Source organism: Charadrius vociferus, unplaced genomic scaffold, assembly GCF_000708025.1.
Source record: "Charadrius vociferus isolate BGI_N301 unplaced genomic scaffold, ASM70802v2 scaffold14, whole genome shotgun sequence".
Taxonomy (NCBI): domain Eukaryota; kingdom Metazoa; phylum Chordata; class Aves; order Charadriiformes; family Charadriidae; genus Charadrius; species Charadrius vociferus.
In genome coordinates, this window is record NW_009648876.1 from 11,858,321 (window position 1) to 11,874,762 (window position 16,442).

General features: G+C 43.2%; 1 protein-coding gene across 1 annotated transcript in view; it reads left to right on the forward strand.

Moving 5' to 3' along the window:
* Positions 1-16,442, forward strand: part of NRXN3 (neurexin 3) — a gene marked incomplete at its 3' end in the record, with an annotated part of 723,331 nt that overhangs the window by 623,241 nt on the left and 83,648 nt on the right. The window lies entirely within an intron of this gene.

Consider the following 16,442-nt stretch of genomic DNA (forward strand, 5'->3'; position numbering starts at 1 on the left):
GGAAAACTGGATGTCCAGAAATGCCAGACACATGTGTAACCCTCCGGCTTCCTCAGACAGAATTTCCAGGCAGAGTAAGGCATCTCTGGGGAAATCTGTGCGTATGGCAACCATACCTCTTTCTTTTTCCAATGGTAACCTGCATCAGGGAGTTCTGATGATTGGAAATATGATGTGTGGGCAGGTGTTTGAGAGAGGGACTACGCATTGCTTTGCAGAAAAGCTGGATTTGTGTGCATTTGTGTGTAATAAAAATGACCTCAGCTACGCTAAATGCTGCCAGAAATGTTTTCTCTTCTGCCTCCAGACTGCACAGGTCTTGTCTGTTGTGTCCACTTTCAAACAGGAGCTGCCATGTACTCACAGTGTTTCAGTTAGTCTATGTTGCATAGAAGTAAGTACTTTCTATTTAGTGTTTTCACCTAACGTAACGTAAGCCTACCGAAGAGCAGCTTTCAGATAAGATTTTCAAGAGGCAGAGTGATCTAAGCAAAGAATATGGAAGCAGCAGCTTCTGAATATGTGTCCAGTTTTGACCCTGCCTTCTGCTATAGCTCTAGACAATTCAGAGGGTCACCTCTGTATGCTCTAAACTCCCAGGTACTAATGGGGAACTGAAATAGTTGCTTGTTTCCTAGTGGCTTGGGAGGCGTAACCAGCCTGATCTTACTTTTGCCATTACAAATCAGAAGACGTGGGCATCAAGACAGAGTCTGGTGTGCTGGCACCATGCTCCTGGCTGGCTAGAGGTCACTTCAGTTCCTTTGTCAGCAGAGTCTGTATTTGCATGGTTAAAGAAGTAGCTCTGACCTGTGGAACCCAGTTGCAGCCTCAGCTGTGGCACTATGCAGAGCGTTCATGTACATTGGATGAAAAACTTTGTTTATCTCTTGTATTTGTCTAGCAGTTGGCAGACTCAGGCAGCAGAAAAGGAATGCCAAGGAACTTCTGGCCTGGGCAGAAAGGACTTCCCTCTGTTGTAACCTATGATGTATATAGGGTAGGGTACAGAGAATGAAGAGCTGTCCCATCTAGTTTATTCAAGATTCCTTTTTTTTCCGTCTATGAAATGGGACAAAAGCACAAAATGTTGAAAATGTTGACTTGGCTATTCTAAGGAATTCCGAGAGGGTTGGTCCAACTGTTGTCTTTCAGCAGCTACTGCTCAAGGGTGATAGGTAGATCATATCTTTACATGAAACATCTAAGCAGCCGATGCAAAATAGTGATAATAGAACCCTTTCTTCTGTGCACAAATGCACCCATTGTATACACTTGCTTATGACTTAAAACCACATGCAGGAGCTTAAACAGAAAACCATTAAACTTCTATAGGAAAAAATAACATAATTAAAAGATGTTTTCCCAGAATTCATTCCTTTCCTAAAATGCTTGTAGCCCCCAGAGTACCTCTGCAACAACCTTGCTGAATTCATCACCAGAAGCAAAATTCATTCCATGAAACCAAGCCACAGATGGCCTGGTTTCTATAGTCACCATACTAAAATATCACTCACAGTAAAAGTATACAAAGCTTTGGATTAAACACTTGTGGTCCAGAATACGGACCAAAGCAGCAAAGTCATCCAGTGCTGCAAAAGCCCTCATGGAACCTAAGCTGGTTAGACCAGAAACCTGCCATGAACCATTGTGAACTCACACCGACATTCAGTAAATAGAAACATCCAGTTAACAGTGGGAGAACGTTTTCCACAAATACCGGTCTAAACTATCAGCCCTGGTCCTCAAGGGAGTCCTTCAAAATAGTTTCAAAGGAAGATCTTAGAAACTAAAATTTTTAACTCTGTTAGACTCTGAAAATCAAGGGCTTAGTATAGCAATATTGATTTATAGTATGTTGTATTTCTTCTTACATCCTGCTGCCTGTGAACTCCTTCACATCCTATAGACAATAATTAGTTCTCTCTCTGTTCCACTAAGGGAGACAGCGTATTACCTCTCCTTTTGCTAGTACCACTCCCTGTGGATCTACAGGTAGAAGTAACCCGTTCCCTTAAATTGACTAATTTATTAGCTAACAATGTTAAATTCAGAGCTGTTAGTCTAAACCTGCATGTAGCTTTGAAAGCTGCTATTACTCTCTTAGATCCAAATAGGGTTTGTATTCCTTATGTTTTGCATTTTATCCTTCTATACCAGTTGGTCTATTAAAGGCAAACCTTGCTCATTTATACCCTTTGATCATCATGGGTATAACAACATCATTACAAGAGTTTCAAACTTTGACATTTTTTAACTTTGGTAAGTATTTATTTATTAAGCTTTGTAAACAAAACATGTTTTTAAATGAAACTTGAAGCCTTATTGTTAAATGCCTAAACTTGTTTAAAACCGAATATAGAACAATTCCTATAAATAGTTTACTTCTGATGAATTACCCTTCAGTGGAAAATTCTGAACCAATGCTAGTCATAAAAAGATTTGGACACAAATGCAAACAAAAACGCACATCTATGCCATTAGAACCATTCTGAAAGCCCGGGTTACATGAGCATTAATCCATTTAGAAGGCTCCCAGAATAGTTACTGTTTTTTCTCCCTTACTTGATACAGTGTGGCTTTTTATGAGGCTCTGGAAGCAAATATTCTAAACCATGTATCTTCCCAAATTTTTAGCTTTAAAACTGGGTGTTTGTTGTATTACAACTCTGTGGTTGGGATTTTAATTTAATAGGAATTTTTAAATTGAAATTGCTATCAGTGAGATTCTGAGAAAAAGCATTCAAAGACAATGGAGCAGTGTCATGCATCGGTAATAAGGTCATGGTATTCTTTTACCCACCACTGAGGAATGAACCCAGTCCTGTAGGCTTTTTCCAAACCAGGCTGTGGTTGTGGACTTCTTAGAGTATTGTTGATTCTGTTATGAAAATATTTCACTGTGAACTTCTGCGCTAATTCTGCACCAAGAAATTCCAGTCTGTAACCTGCTACTGGAGCAAGCCTGAACTGTGGCTCAATTCCACCTTCGCTGCTGGGTGCCATAACATGTTTTTTCAGTGTTTAAAGCTAGATAAATTTAAAGCCCAAACAAATCACCGTTTAGGCAATACATTGTTTAGGATAAGCAATATGATATGTTAATGTAATACATTACAAGGCACATATAATACACATTTGCATAAATGAATAATCCTTGCATGTCTCTACACATTATGGATCTGCATACCTAAACTACATGTTTTAAAATCTGTTTCTCCGTGGCAGTTATCAAATGGAATACATAATTTTGATGAGATCACAGACCTGTGGGACAGCATTTAGTCTTCATTTTGCAAGATTTCTGTCTCTGTGTTTCTTACCAAACTCTTTCTTGCTAACATCATTGATACATAGCTGTGTGTTTGTGAATCTGGAGGAGAGCAAGGTCTGAGAATCTGTTTCTGGATCTTCAATTTTCTGGTTTTATAAACTTAGCCAAATTACGCAAACTACTTACTGCACTTTCCTCCTATGTATGGGAATTACAATAGTGACAGCTTTGTAAAGCATTTTGAGATACGTAATAGTTTTTGATTATGTAAAAGTCAAGTATTACTGTAACTGTACACAGAGAAAGAATGATGTATGTCTGCATATACACATTACATTTAGAATGGACCCCTCGGTTTTACACTTAATCTACCTTTCCTAAAATAATGTATACCAGAAGCTTAATCCTTTGCATTGCATGGTTATTGGACTAGGTGTTTGGGGATATTTTTAAAGTGGATATTCGTTAACACCATGATCTTATCCAGTTCCTCATTTAATCTATATTGAGCTGCCTAGATGTTATTCATATTCCCCTACCACCAGCAAGTCAAGGTCTTGGGGAAACAGACTTGATGCATTCTGTTTATCCCTGATAGTTCATCCTCTAAGATAAGCCAGGGTTGTCTGCAAACTGCAGTCTCATCAGGCAGGCTCAGATAGCATCTCACTTGACTTTTTTGCTTATTCCATTAACATGACTGTCCTGGAGATTTGGGATGCTCAGCTTCACCATGCTAGCAAGAGCAAATGATTAACCGGGAATTGAGATTTAGCCATCATTGGCTCCATTAAACATGACAACCCTTTTAGTTGTTGCACTGAACCTCTACAAGGCTGTGCTCCCAGAGAGCGCTTAAACAAGAGGGAGAGGAAGGATCAGAGTGCAGTGGCTTTTGTGACAACTGGACATCATTAGGTCACACTTTTAAAAGATCTTAATTTTCAAGAAAGGTTTTACTTTCTCCCTTTTTGTTGTTGTTGGTGTTGATTTCCTAGAGAGGTATTCACTAGCACTGGCATTTTAGAGGTAATAGGCAAGTAGAATCCCTAATTCTTAGTCATTGGGCTTACTTCCTACAGCTTAAATAGCTCTGCGGAGAGACCCAAGCAGTTACCTCTGATGTGTGCATGCAGCAGCGGTGGTTGTAAGCATATGGTCAGCACCACTCAACATTCCATCTCTCTTCCCACTAAGTGTGCCCCAGTAAAACAGTCCATTCAGAGTGTCCTTAAACTGTATACTTCATAATTTGTACATGAAATTGAGGGCCAGTGAATAGCTAGCCCCCTAGAAACACTGGTTGGTAGGTTTTGTAGGTAGGTAGGCTGTGGAAAATTCAGTCTTTGTTGTGTCCGCATTGAAAGAGAATGAATGCCAACCTCGTTTCAGTGCTTGCATTTGCAGAGAAGAGAGGAGAGGGAGAGAGAGCAAGGAGTGGGTTAACTGCCTGCCTTTCTAAAGAGCTGGGCTGGAAATTATTTTTCAGCTTACCCTTTCAATATAGAGGGTTTGATGCTTTTTCTGTTTCACAGGGTTCAAAATGGGTTTGTTTTTCATGTTCTAAGGGGTTTTACTACAGTTATAACCATTCTGATAACAGTTCCAATAACATTTTTAATAAAAGAATTAGCATTTTAAATGTTTCAAAAATGAAAAATGTTGAAAAGTAAGATGTTGCCATTTTAAAAAGACCATTTTTCAATTTAAGAAGTCTTTAGTTTTAAAACATTAAAGCAACTCCATTATCTAAGAAAATCTGCACCAGAATGCTGCCAAAGGAAGCAGAGGCTGGGAGGGGAGGAGGGACAGGGTGGTCCTGCAAATCTAACAGTGAAGAACCTCCCTTGGATGGAAAAAATGCTTATCCTAGAGAACTACGTCTCTAGATGATGGTCAGTAGCATTTACAGGTGTGACAGGAACAAGAAGGCATTAAGTGGATTGAGTTGAATCACCTTGTGTTTATTTCTGACATGTTATACAGAAGCATTTTAATCCTTTGCCCAGCATGTCTACTTATTAAACTTTCCCAACCCAGCAGAAATCCCCAAAGGCTGTTGACCACAGTCCACTCTGGTTTTAGAAATAACCACATCTGTGCCAGAGATTTTCAAGGGAGTCCAATCAATTCGGTTATTTCTCTTGCTGTATGACACAGCTGAGAATTCCCAAAGTTTCTCCAGTCTGGTTCATAAGTGTCTGCCAGTGCTCGGGAGAGATTATGAGGCCAAATGCTGCATCTACTGGACCAAATTTGGAAAGCTGCATTCCACAGTGGAGGGCAATGCGTAGGTACTGCCTATGCTTTATGGTTTGTGTTGGGATCCGACGAGGACAGCGATGCTGCTGTTCTTCATCCTCCATTCCAGGCTGCAAACCCCAGCCTTTCATAGCATGGAAATTGTCTTTTTAACTGCTTCCTGTAGTTAGGAGAGAGTGCTGTACCAAAAGTTGTATAAGGTACTTCCACAGATACCCACCACTGTCTGTTTCTCAGCTGTTATATGTGTAAATACCATAGGATTTTTCTCATCATGTAACAGCCAGAGAAAGTACCACCTGACTCTGGTTTCCTCTAAATCTGATTTTGGACACTTCTGTCTGAGCAAGGAGCTATGGATTCGCCTCACAGAGAGTGATGTTGATAAAACAGTTAATGAAGAAAAGTTCTGATGTTGCCCAGAGTTAAATAATGTGTTCACAATCTAGTACAATGTGCATAAGAAAAAGTGAGAGTGCACATTACATAGCGCCAAAATATGCCGTAAGTTCAAATATGACAGGAGAGTACTGGTTCTGATGCTAGTTCTATTCTGCTGTCTTTAACAGCAATCTGCCATGTTTACGTTGATATCAGGAACAGCAGAATGTGGACCATTTACTTGTAAATAAAAAAATGCAGGTAGATAATTGATTTTTAGAAACCTGCTTTGGCTATTATTTTTATTTCTTCTTGTGGCACAGGGAACTTTTTGCCCAACACAGGAGTGTGGCAGCAGAGCGAGGCATATTCTGGGGCGGAAGGTGGGTGTTTGGGAGGCGGAGGGTGATCGGGACGGGCAGATGGGTGCCGCAGTGCCTCTCTGACTCAGCCAGGCTCATTTTATCAAATGAGTGTGCTGAACAGATGAGGTGAAAGCCCCTTTCCCTTTTAGTTCATGTTGACTGTGGTGTTAATATTTTAAGATACACAGGATAACTTCTCAGTAGGTATCAATATATTGACTCATTCTACTCAGTGACTGTAGCAGAGCTATGCCAGTTTATACCCAGTGGGGATCTGACACCCTCTGTTTTTTATCTGCTTCAGGTGTCTTAAAAAAAAGGTGGAGAGTAACAGATTGCATATGATCTAATTTCTTCCCTGGTCTGTCCGGTGTGTCAGCCTTTCCGTGGCAGAATCCAAGGGAAGCTGTGATTTGGAAAAATAATATATTCAGTACATTGTAATGCTACACCAAAACTCCAAGCAGTCTTCCCTGCCCCCAAATCTTAATAGGAAATCTTATTTTGTAACTCAAAAGAGGACAAGATCAAAGGACAGGTATCCTGTTCCTTGCAGACCTGGAGAGATATTGCATTTATGGATGAACTCGCAAAGGAGCAGGGGATCTAGAATCATTAAACATCGGTATTAATTATACTAAATCTGTCAAATTCTACTTTTTACTGGGTGGTGTTTCCTTATTCCTCTGATGAAGGAGCAAGAAGATAGTTCAGCATGGTGTTGGGGAGCCTGTGCCGCACAGGGGCCATTGACAAGGCAGTGTGAGAGGTCGTTCACTGCTAGTAAGAAACCTGCTGTTTCAAGGCTTATCCCTAGAAATGAGGATTTGCAGGCCTTTCCCTTCAGGGTGTGACACTGGCTACTGTTGTAGGCACGTACTGGACTGCGTGGACCTAGATTTCATCTGAAATGGCTGTTCTGGCATTTCCACACGGAGCTCACTCTTCTTGGGGCTAGAGGGCAGGTTGTTACTTGGGGAAATATTTTTGATATTAGACATGACCCTGGGAATCCTCATCACTCATTGTCACTGATGTTGTCTAGTGTTAATCCTCATTTCTGGCTATGTCCTAATTCTGTTATTTTTATCCTGACTCTTTAAATTCTTCCTGCAGGCTTACTTGGATACTGACTTTTTCTTTATGTCTTGGCCTGCACTGTTTCATCATGCTTTTGTGAACTGCTCATCAGCTTTCAGGGTCCACAGCAAAGGCTTTCACACCTCAGGCAAAGAGTGGAGAGCAGAATTAGACCACCACTGAATGCTTTTGATGCTCCCACTAAGTAGTGTGGTTTGGGCTCAGGGCTAATAGCGAAGCAAGGTGGTATAACTGAACAAGCAAAGGCTTTCTAAAGATAGTGCCCTATTCACCCTGCCATTCAAGGAACAGAGCAGGATTGCTCTAAGGTTGGGAATTAGTGAGGGAGTTCTCTTTTAGTCCTCCAGGTAGCTGATAAAACTGGCACACACGCAGGAAAGCTTTTAGGGAGGTGTCAAGTGTGGGAATGCAGTCTGCTGGATAATACGCTGCACTTGGGTTTTGGGATTAGAAGATACCACTGCCAACTTTTTAATGCAGTAGCTAAAACTCTCAGGTTTAAAGGATTAATACCATTTATTTGCTTCATTTCCTCCCGCCCCCGAACCTGCACCCCCCAGAGCAAAACTTTTCTAATCAGCATATAGCTCCTCCTAAGCTAGCTGGCTTTTTTATTTTTTACACTATTTTTTCTATATTGAAAAAGCCTGAGAAGGAAAAAAATGGGTGAGGAAAGCTGAAGCTCAGGTAAGGTGGGGGTGGGGGGTGGGATGCGTTTTTGTAATTGATTTAACTCTTTCTTTCAAGTGCCTCTCAGTTACTTTTCTGCGAGCATGCCTAGGGTAGCAGTGATGCTCTGTGTGTTTGCACAGAGGGAGGAGCACAGGCAGTGTTTTCTTTAGGGCTGCAGAGCGCAGCAAGAGATGAGAAAGCAAGAGTCTTTGTAAGGCTGCAGGGCTTGGGAGCAGCACAAGAGGGAAGGAAGGGGCTGCTCCTCGCCCGCCCTGAGGCAGCTCTGAGCTCCAGAGCTGAGGATGGCAGGGAGCTCCTCTCTGCAGAGTCACCCCTGGAGTCTGCTTTAATTCTGCCAGAGACCAGTTTAACCCCGTATCATCAGTATTTCCCACATGTTTTAAATGTGACAAAAAGGGGTGTTTCACAGAGTTTAACATGGGGCTGACATGTTTCTAATTCATTTTCCCTGCCAGATGAAAAACGTTTCTCCTATGTGGTATTTGAACAAGTCACATATTTAGCTGCTAAGGGATTTTCATTTCCTTGCTACTCATTCGGCTGGCAGTCCTTTAGTATGGTGTCATGGCATGAAGATTTGCGAGACTTAGGTCAAGCAGTGAAGTTTATTTGGTACTTCAAAATTACATATGGTTGCTTGAATTTTTGCTAGATACAAGAGGTGAGTGATTCGTACTTTATTATGTGCTGAGCAGGAGGTTAAAATCCTAATTCTTGTCTCCAGCCACAGAGCAGAAATACATAAGAGCATACTAAGAGTTACAATAGTGTAACCGTAAGCAAGTACAAATGAGATAAATTATTATTTGCGATTTCACAGCTGTTTACATGTCTAGAGTCAGCTAAAACTATCCTACCAAAATAGGACAATACAATTAATTCCATTTCACTGAAAACTGAGTTTCATAAGGAAACTAGGTACCATAAGATTACGGAGGCCTAGAGAAAAAAAGCATCTCATCCAGGTGCACAAAACAATTCAGTTGCAGAACAAGTGGAATCCAGGAGCCATAGCGTGTCCCAGGTTTACTAGACCGAGCCATATGTAAGTAGTAGCAGTGGCAAAGTCCTCCTGTTACTGTTCCATCTATTTTTAGATTTATACCTTTAATCTCAAATTGAGTAACCCACCACAGCACTTGGGGAATGATAACCAACTTTAATATCCTGATGATACATTTCCTAGATAACTACATTGATTGGCACTCTAGAAGGACCTAAGCTGGGTAGAGCAGCTGTATTGTATCTCATTTCTGTGACACCAAGAGCTTGGATGACAGGATCTTGCTAATAACAAAAAGTGTGTGCCGGATCGTTGTGATGAAAAAGCTCCGTGTACAGAGAGGTCAAGAAATACCACTTTGTGGCCTCTACATTGTGAGTCTGAGACCAAAAATATGTGTGACAAGTGGGCGCTGTGCTGCTTTTTGATTTGGAAGTGCCAAGTTCTTGTAAACTGCTAAAATGGATGGTGGGTTTTCCCAATTGGGGAAGGTCCTGTGCAGTGGCAATATATTGATGTGGACCTCACACCCCTTGGTTTTAAGTGATTTTAGGTGTGGAGTTTTGCTAGAGATGCTGTCCCAAAGCACTAACAGAATCCTGTTCTAAGTAGCTTTCTCTAGGATGTGTGGCATCAGTTGCCCTTCTTCATCCAGTCTAGCCTTGCCTTCTCAAATTCTTCCCCAGATCCTCTCCTTGTTTTCCATCTGCAGCTTCTGCATCCCTGCAGATGGCTGTACCCCACATTTAGGGCTTTATCTAGACATACATATTTAGCTGTGTGTAGGAACTACAAGTTACTTTTTATTTATTTACTTTGAAAGACTCCCTTGGAGAACTTGGCTCCCATCTGTTAAAAATGCTACCTCAACGTGTCCTCCCTGATGGAGGCTTGAGGGAAGGGAGGGGAGGATAAGCTTCTCTCCCTAACAAGCAGCATATATTTAGCTGAGGAACAAAATAACCCAGATCTTTGGGCTACCTGTGGAGGGAGACAGATTAGGCTCCTGATGGCCAGGGTTCCCAATTCTTACGTATGTCAGATCTGGGCCAGGCCCATGGAGCAGCTTCTCCTCCCACTGTAACAGCCACCCCAGTCCATGATAAATGCTTCTTTTGGAGGGAGGGAGAAGAAGAAGAGTCCTGTTTCTTCCTTTCCATCTTTTCTAATTGCTTTCACATAGAAACTAAACTGCAGCCCCCTGAGCACCTTGAAGGATTAAATGCTGATCAAAGGCAGGTTTAACCATATCCCCAGGACAAGCTGCTTAGACACCAAGCAGCACAAGCTGTGAGTTAGCACAGCAACCAGAAAAGCAGAATAAATTAACAATTATCATTTCAACATGAACAGAGCAGAGTTTTGGAAGAGGAGGCACTGGGAGAGTTTTGGGGAGCGGAGTATGGGGTATACAGATGGAAATGAAGTCAACATTTATCTCATACGTATAGCCAGGAGACAAGCTCTGCTTCTGATCTTGGCTGATTGCTGGCATCTGCTACCACAAACTGCCTTTTCCCTCCTCAGGTTTGGGCTTTCCAGCATAATAGCATTAGTGGCATTAGATAGGAGTTTGTGTTATTAGTTACAACCTAAGGGAGTTTGGGGGATAAATTAACAGACCCCTCAGCTATCCTGATTGGCACTCAGCCCTTTAGTTCCTGCCCACTGTGTTCCAGCCCAGCTTTTTATAGGCTTGCAAAATGTTGAGTGTCTTATTCATCTGTTTATTTTGCAGCGATTCCCCCTAGCGAATTCTGCACTTGCAGTTTCTGGCTTGGACATAATCAGAGCACACACTTCTGCTCCGGGTTTCCTAGCATTGGCAAAATCTGGGGAAAAAAGATGCACTGATTTATTTAGCTTTGATGACAGATGACTTAGAGAAGACTGCTTAACTGTCAGTGCAAGGACTGTGAGGGATCAGACAGCCAATGATCAACATCTAGTTCTCCCTGTCTTCAATAATATGGGACCGAAGGGCCAGCCAGTAACACAGAGCAGGGATCTGAAAAGAAGTATCGTTTTTCACTGTGAGCAAAACCTGCATCTTTATACCATCTATTGCCACTGGGCAGCAGGACCCAGTTCATACGTTGGCTCAAAAGTGTAACAGGTTGCTGGTGTAAGACCCTGGGTTGTGTGCAGCCTTCTTCACAGAGCAGGAGGAGAGATGCAGTAACTGTCTCCTTTCTTCTGGAAGCCCAGCTCCAAACCTTCTGGGGACTGTGAGCATGGTGGCAGGCTAGTGCTGCTGTAAGAGGAGAGCAGGGATGGGCAGAGGGAGGGTGTATATATAGGGTCTCTACTTCTTCCCTCTTAATCCTAGGTAGAATTAAAGTAGAGAGAGTCAGAGATCCTGTTTACAGTCCCAGTTCACTCCCTACCTTCATGGACAGTGACTTGGAGGCACATTCAGTCTTTAACGGAGGGATAATCAAATTGCATGCTTCAAGTCATTATCTAATCACTGTAGAGGTCAGGGAGGAGTCTTCCCCTGTGGTGCCTGGCTTTGCTGGATGAGCCAAGCATGCTGCAAGCACTTTTCGCTCTCTCAGTGGAGTTCAGAGGCAGAAGGCAAGATTCGATGGACCATCAGTCCAATTCAGCATGAAAACCCAACGTTCTTCTGAAAAATCAGCAGTCTCACAAGAGAACCTCTCTTGCACACTGGTGTGGAACAAGAAAAAGACTCTAGCTCTCTCTTCAGCTATCAAATATGGATGTGAGCAGCATGAGCAGCAGAAGCCTTTCATGAAGGTATATCTTTATTTGTACTAAATAATGAAAGGAATTCCTTATGAGTGAATAAACCTGCCAAAAGGATTCAGCTTGCTTACTAAGACTTCCTCTTTGCTGTGAGGCTGTAGTGCTGTATAGATTAGAAGCCATCATTTGCTACAACGTGAGCAATCTTTTACAAACAGAACCTAAGTAAAGTTCCCATGTTATCTCACTTGTCCTCCCTGAAGAACAACCACACACTTCTTTGTTTTGACCCCCTGGATAGTTTTCTTTGAATGAAGATTTTGGCATAGGAACCTGCAAGTCTCATGTGTTTGGAGTGAAGAGTGATTTACTGGTCAATCAAAGGCTTGGAAAACAAAGGGGCCAAGCTGAGAGACTAAGAAGAGGTCAGTTGTTTTTAGTTCCTGATGCTTACTCTGCTCCTGAATTATTTGATGTGTACTCAGGGCTTTCACCCTGTCTAGCCACAGAGAGTCATCTAAACCTTGGATTCTGGCATGAAAGGAAGAGGCTGAGCTGTGCGTGCCTTGAGATAGTCTAGTGAAATGATGGCTTTGTTGAACTGGCATGAGTAAAGAATACAAGAGTATTTACTCAAACTCAGCTGTTGGGTTGTGTTAAGGTGACTGGTAGAGGAAAAAAGAGAGGTCAGAAGAGCTTGTGGTCGGAAGGGGAGGGGTTGTCCAGTAGATATCCTCTGGTGTTTTTATGGCTTTAAGGTGGTTTTGTTCCATTTGGGAAGCAATCAGTTGTCCATGAGCACGTCTTCTGCAAGCTAAGCAAAGCTTGGCTGTGGCCTCTGTAGATCCTTTGTGATTCTGTGAGTTGTGTTCTGATACTAAGATGTGCCTCAAGAATTTCTATGTTTATTCTCAACACTCATGATGAATTAGGGAAGTGTGATTATCTCTGTTTGCAATCAGGAAAGCAAGACTGTCAGCCCATAGCTAAATTTACCTCTACACGTATACTGTATTGCCCCGTGAAGTCTTGGTCTCCCAGTCATCTCGATCTTTTACCATGATGAGATCATGTGGCACCTCCCCACCCTCTCATTTTTCCAGGCTTTCCATTCATGAAAACTAGGGTGTTAAGTGGGAGGGTTGACATCTACCCAGTTCTTGCCCTAGTTTGGATTTGGGACAGAGTTAGGGTAGAACATCGTCTTGGAAGCATGGAAGCTCCTCAGGGCCTAGCGCGTGCTCCTTCCTCTTGGGCTGGGAGGGAACAGTGAGCCTGACAAAAATGGACTTTCCTGTCTGCCTGGAGTGGATGGTGCAGGAGCAGAAGTAGTTGTGACTGATCGCACAAAGTTAGTGGTGGTAGAGGTGTTTGGGAAAGACAGTATGATAGGAGAGCGCCATAGAGACTCTGCTGTCGGGACAGACTGATGCCAAGGGCACAGGGACAAGCAGGGAGGTGGGGACACAGGCAAGAATGAAACTTCCTAATCAGCTGAGAGAAACAAAATGGACTTTGAAGCAGTGATAAGAGGGCTTTGCGGAGGTACAGAGACATGTAGGAGACAAACCTCATAAAAAATGCAAAGTGCCTGTCATTTTAGTACCTCTTTCCTTGCTTGGCGGGGGCGGTGTTCCTTTGATGGTGTGGCTGTGGGCCTTGAAGGGTCACGATTCTCAGCAAACACAGGCTGTTGAGGGTGTGCGTCTGCGTGTATACACGCACAGAGAATCACATACGCATTCGCACATGCTCACATCGTGTATCACCAAGTGATGTCAGACTTCACGTTGTTGGTCCTTTTTCTAATGTCTGGCATGAGGCTTTAAAGCCTGATTGCTGTGGGAAGAGAATGAAAGGCTGGCACTGAGGAGCTGACCCACAGCAAAGGCATCCAGCCACCAGGAGCTTGTTCATCAGAAAACCTCAGGACGTTTAAAGCCAGGAGTGGTTTGGCTGGCTTTCCATCCGGCACCTTGGATTTCCAGCAGGAGCTGGACCTTGCGGGGTTTACTGTGTCCGTGTCTTAACACCCAGGACAACTATGTGATCTGAAAGGGCACTAAGTATTCTTACAACATTTCAGAAGCGGGTCAGTATTTCGTGTCTTTTTCACTCCTTTGTACTGTGTGTAGCTACTACCTGCCACCTCAGGAAGGCTGTGATCAGTTGTGCTGTGTGTATATCCTGATGGAGTACTTTGAATTGAAAGTTCTTGACTATAGAGACTGTATTGCATCCATCGGAGCTTTCTAACATGTTTTAAGAAATGATACTCTGTAAGACCTAGATAATTTGTTGGCCATTTTTGTCGGGAACGGGAGAAATCTCACAAAATGCCCTTGAGATGTTCCTGTAGGAGGTGTGCTCCTGGCTGTGCTTTGCAACATGTCAATGGAAAATAAATTACATTAGAATAAGTGGGTTTATTGCAGCATTTGTTTTTTAAATTAATTTTGGCACTTGTTTGGCCTTACTGGGAATTGGGATTTCCCACACCGAGCTGTGATGTAAAAGACTCTGGGAAATGTTGATGCAGCACCTCCAAATCAATGGGGTCAGATGGAGTGAGGCACTGTACTGGCTGTTTTCAATCTTTCTTAAGCCTGAGGGTGAATTTGTCATGAGTTCATGTTCGTTTTGTTTCTCTATCACTTTACTTCCTCTGCAGCCTGTGGTATGCCGGCTGATTCAGTCAATCCATATTCAGGCCAAACATCCATAGAAGTCAAAGGAATTTGTTCGATGTCAACACTGCATGACTTGGTGCCACAAAGAACAATTACAGTTTTTTGGGTTATTTATGTGATGTTGCTTATTTGGTGTGTTGCTTTCGTGTCGGTGCCAAATTTCCACGCTCAAAGCTCAAACAAAAGATGAAAGGTAACACAGTAAAACTGAGTACAAGGTAGGCTAGCCTATGTTAGACTGGAGGAAGAAGAAGGTGCATTCACAGGCTATTGAATGTGGTCATGACACGTAAGAGTTGGATGAAGTCCATGCCATGGTCTTGGGATAGGGAAGTCAAGAGGTTTGCACCTGTCCCATTCAGCGGGCTCCTAGGTGCCCCAGACCTTGCATTAGGAGAGGGCTGCAGCTCTGAGCAGTTTTTCTGCTCTCGGTTCTTGTGTTGCTTTCTTTCTCAGTGATTCCTCCTGCATATTTATCACTTCTCTTAAGAGTTGTCCTTACATTCTACATACAACTGGTAGATGTAAATAAGGCAACATGTACCCCAAAATATATCCACGATATCTGTAGCCAAGACACATTATGCACGATGTATTCAAATGTGTAAAATATCCTGGACATTCATTTCCACCCTGTGTAAAGCAGGCCAAAGCCCTACACGGCGCGTTCTCCAGTCTTCTGGCAGGCGTGGAGCCAAATTCAAGCCCAGTACGAACAGATGCCGCTCTTCGGGCTTCAGCACGGTTGAACTCAGCGCACGGTGCCTGCCGGGCAGGCTGCTGCTCTGCGCTGCCCTTCATTCTTGCGGCAGGGAAGGCAAGGGGGTCTGCCTGTGAGTGGGAAAGGGTATGTCAGGACGGGAGCATCTGTCCCCTGGCCAGCAGGCAGCAGCCAGGCCCCCTGCCAGCCTGGGAGCTGCTGTGCAGGGCAGATAAAAGGGGTCCTCTCTCATCTCACTCATCTTCTTCGCAAATGCTATCCATTTGCACGGATATTTACAAGTTCTGCCAAAGTGACAACATCATTACCACTTGCTTAATATTTGAGCTGCTGGAATATTTTCTGCATAATTTAATGCTCAGATGGGATAATGCGTATGGGTGGGCAGCAAGGCGCTCTGGGCTGCTGGCTTCCCACGTGTGCGGGGAATGCTGCTCCACTGCTCTCCGAGGGGTACCTGGATCACTGAGAAAGTTGCTTGCTGCCTAATCCTGTTGCCTTGAGGTGGGGAATCCGTCCCACTTGAGCCTGAATGGCAGGAAAATCCCAGGAGCCTTGATAATTATAACACTGAAAATATTTCACCCCAGAAATCAGGGAGTAGCTGGAGAAGCATACGGGAGCTGATGGGAAAGGAATTGAAATGACCCTGGAAGAAAACTGGAATGCTGTATTTCTGAAGCCAAGACAGCATGAGAAAACTGAGATTATCCTCACAGAATATAATCTTCTTAAGCTTTGTTCGCAGGCAGCGTTGGGCTGTTTAAACAGAGGCAAGGGGTGGGGGGATCCAAACCCACATGTCTCTTATTTAAATGCAGACTAATTTTGCACCCTGTGTTCCTCAGCCTCTCATTCGGGATTTTGTCTGTTGGCTCAGAATAAATGGCTGTAAATCCAGAAACACACTTTTTTCCTCTCTGGTCTCGCTGTTGTGCTCCCCACAGTGTTTCCTCTAGGCCTCTGACTCTTGGAGGATGGAAATGAGCTCCCTCGGAGCTGTGAATTCCTCAGCAGCCCCTGCCTTGTTTTATTGGCGCAGCACATCGCTGTGACAGCTCAAAGAGAACGGGGGAAGGATCGAGTGCCCTTTTTCTTTATCCACCTTCAAGGGTTCAGAGGAAATGTCATTACCTTTGCAGCTTCCCCAGGCATGCTGTTATGTGGCATGCACCATTGTTGCAGGTGGGATGAGGCTATGGAAGTTTCTGCTCCTCATATTAAAAAGATATTTTCTTCAGCA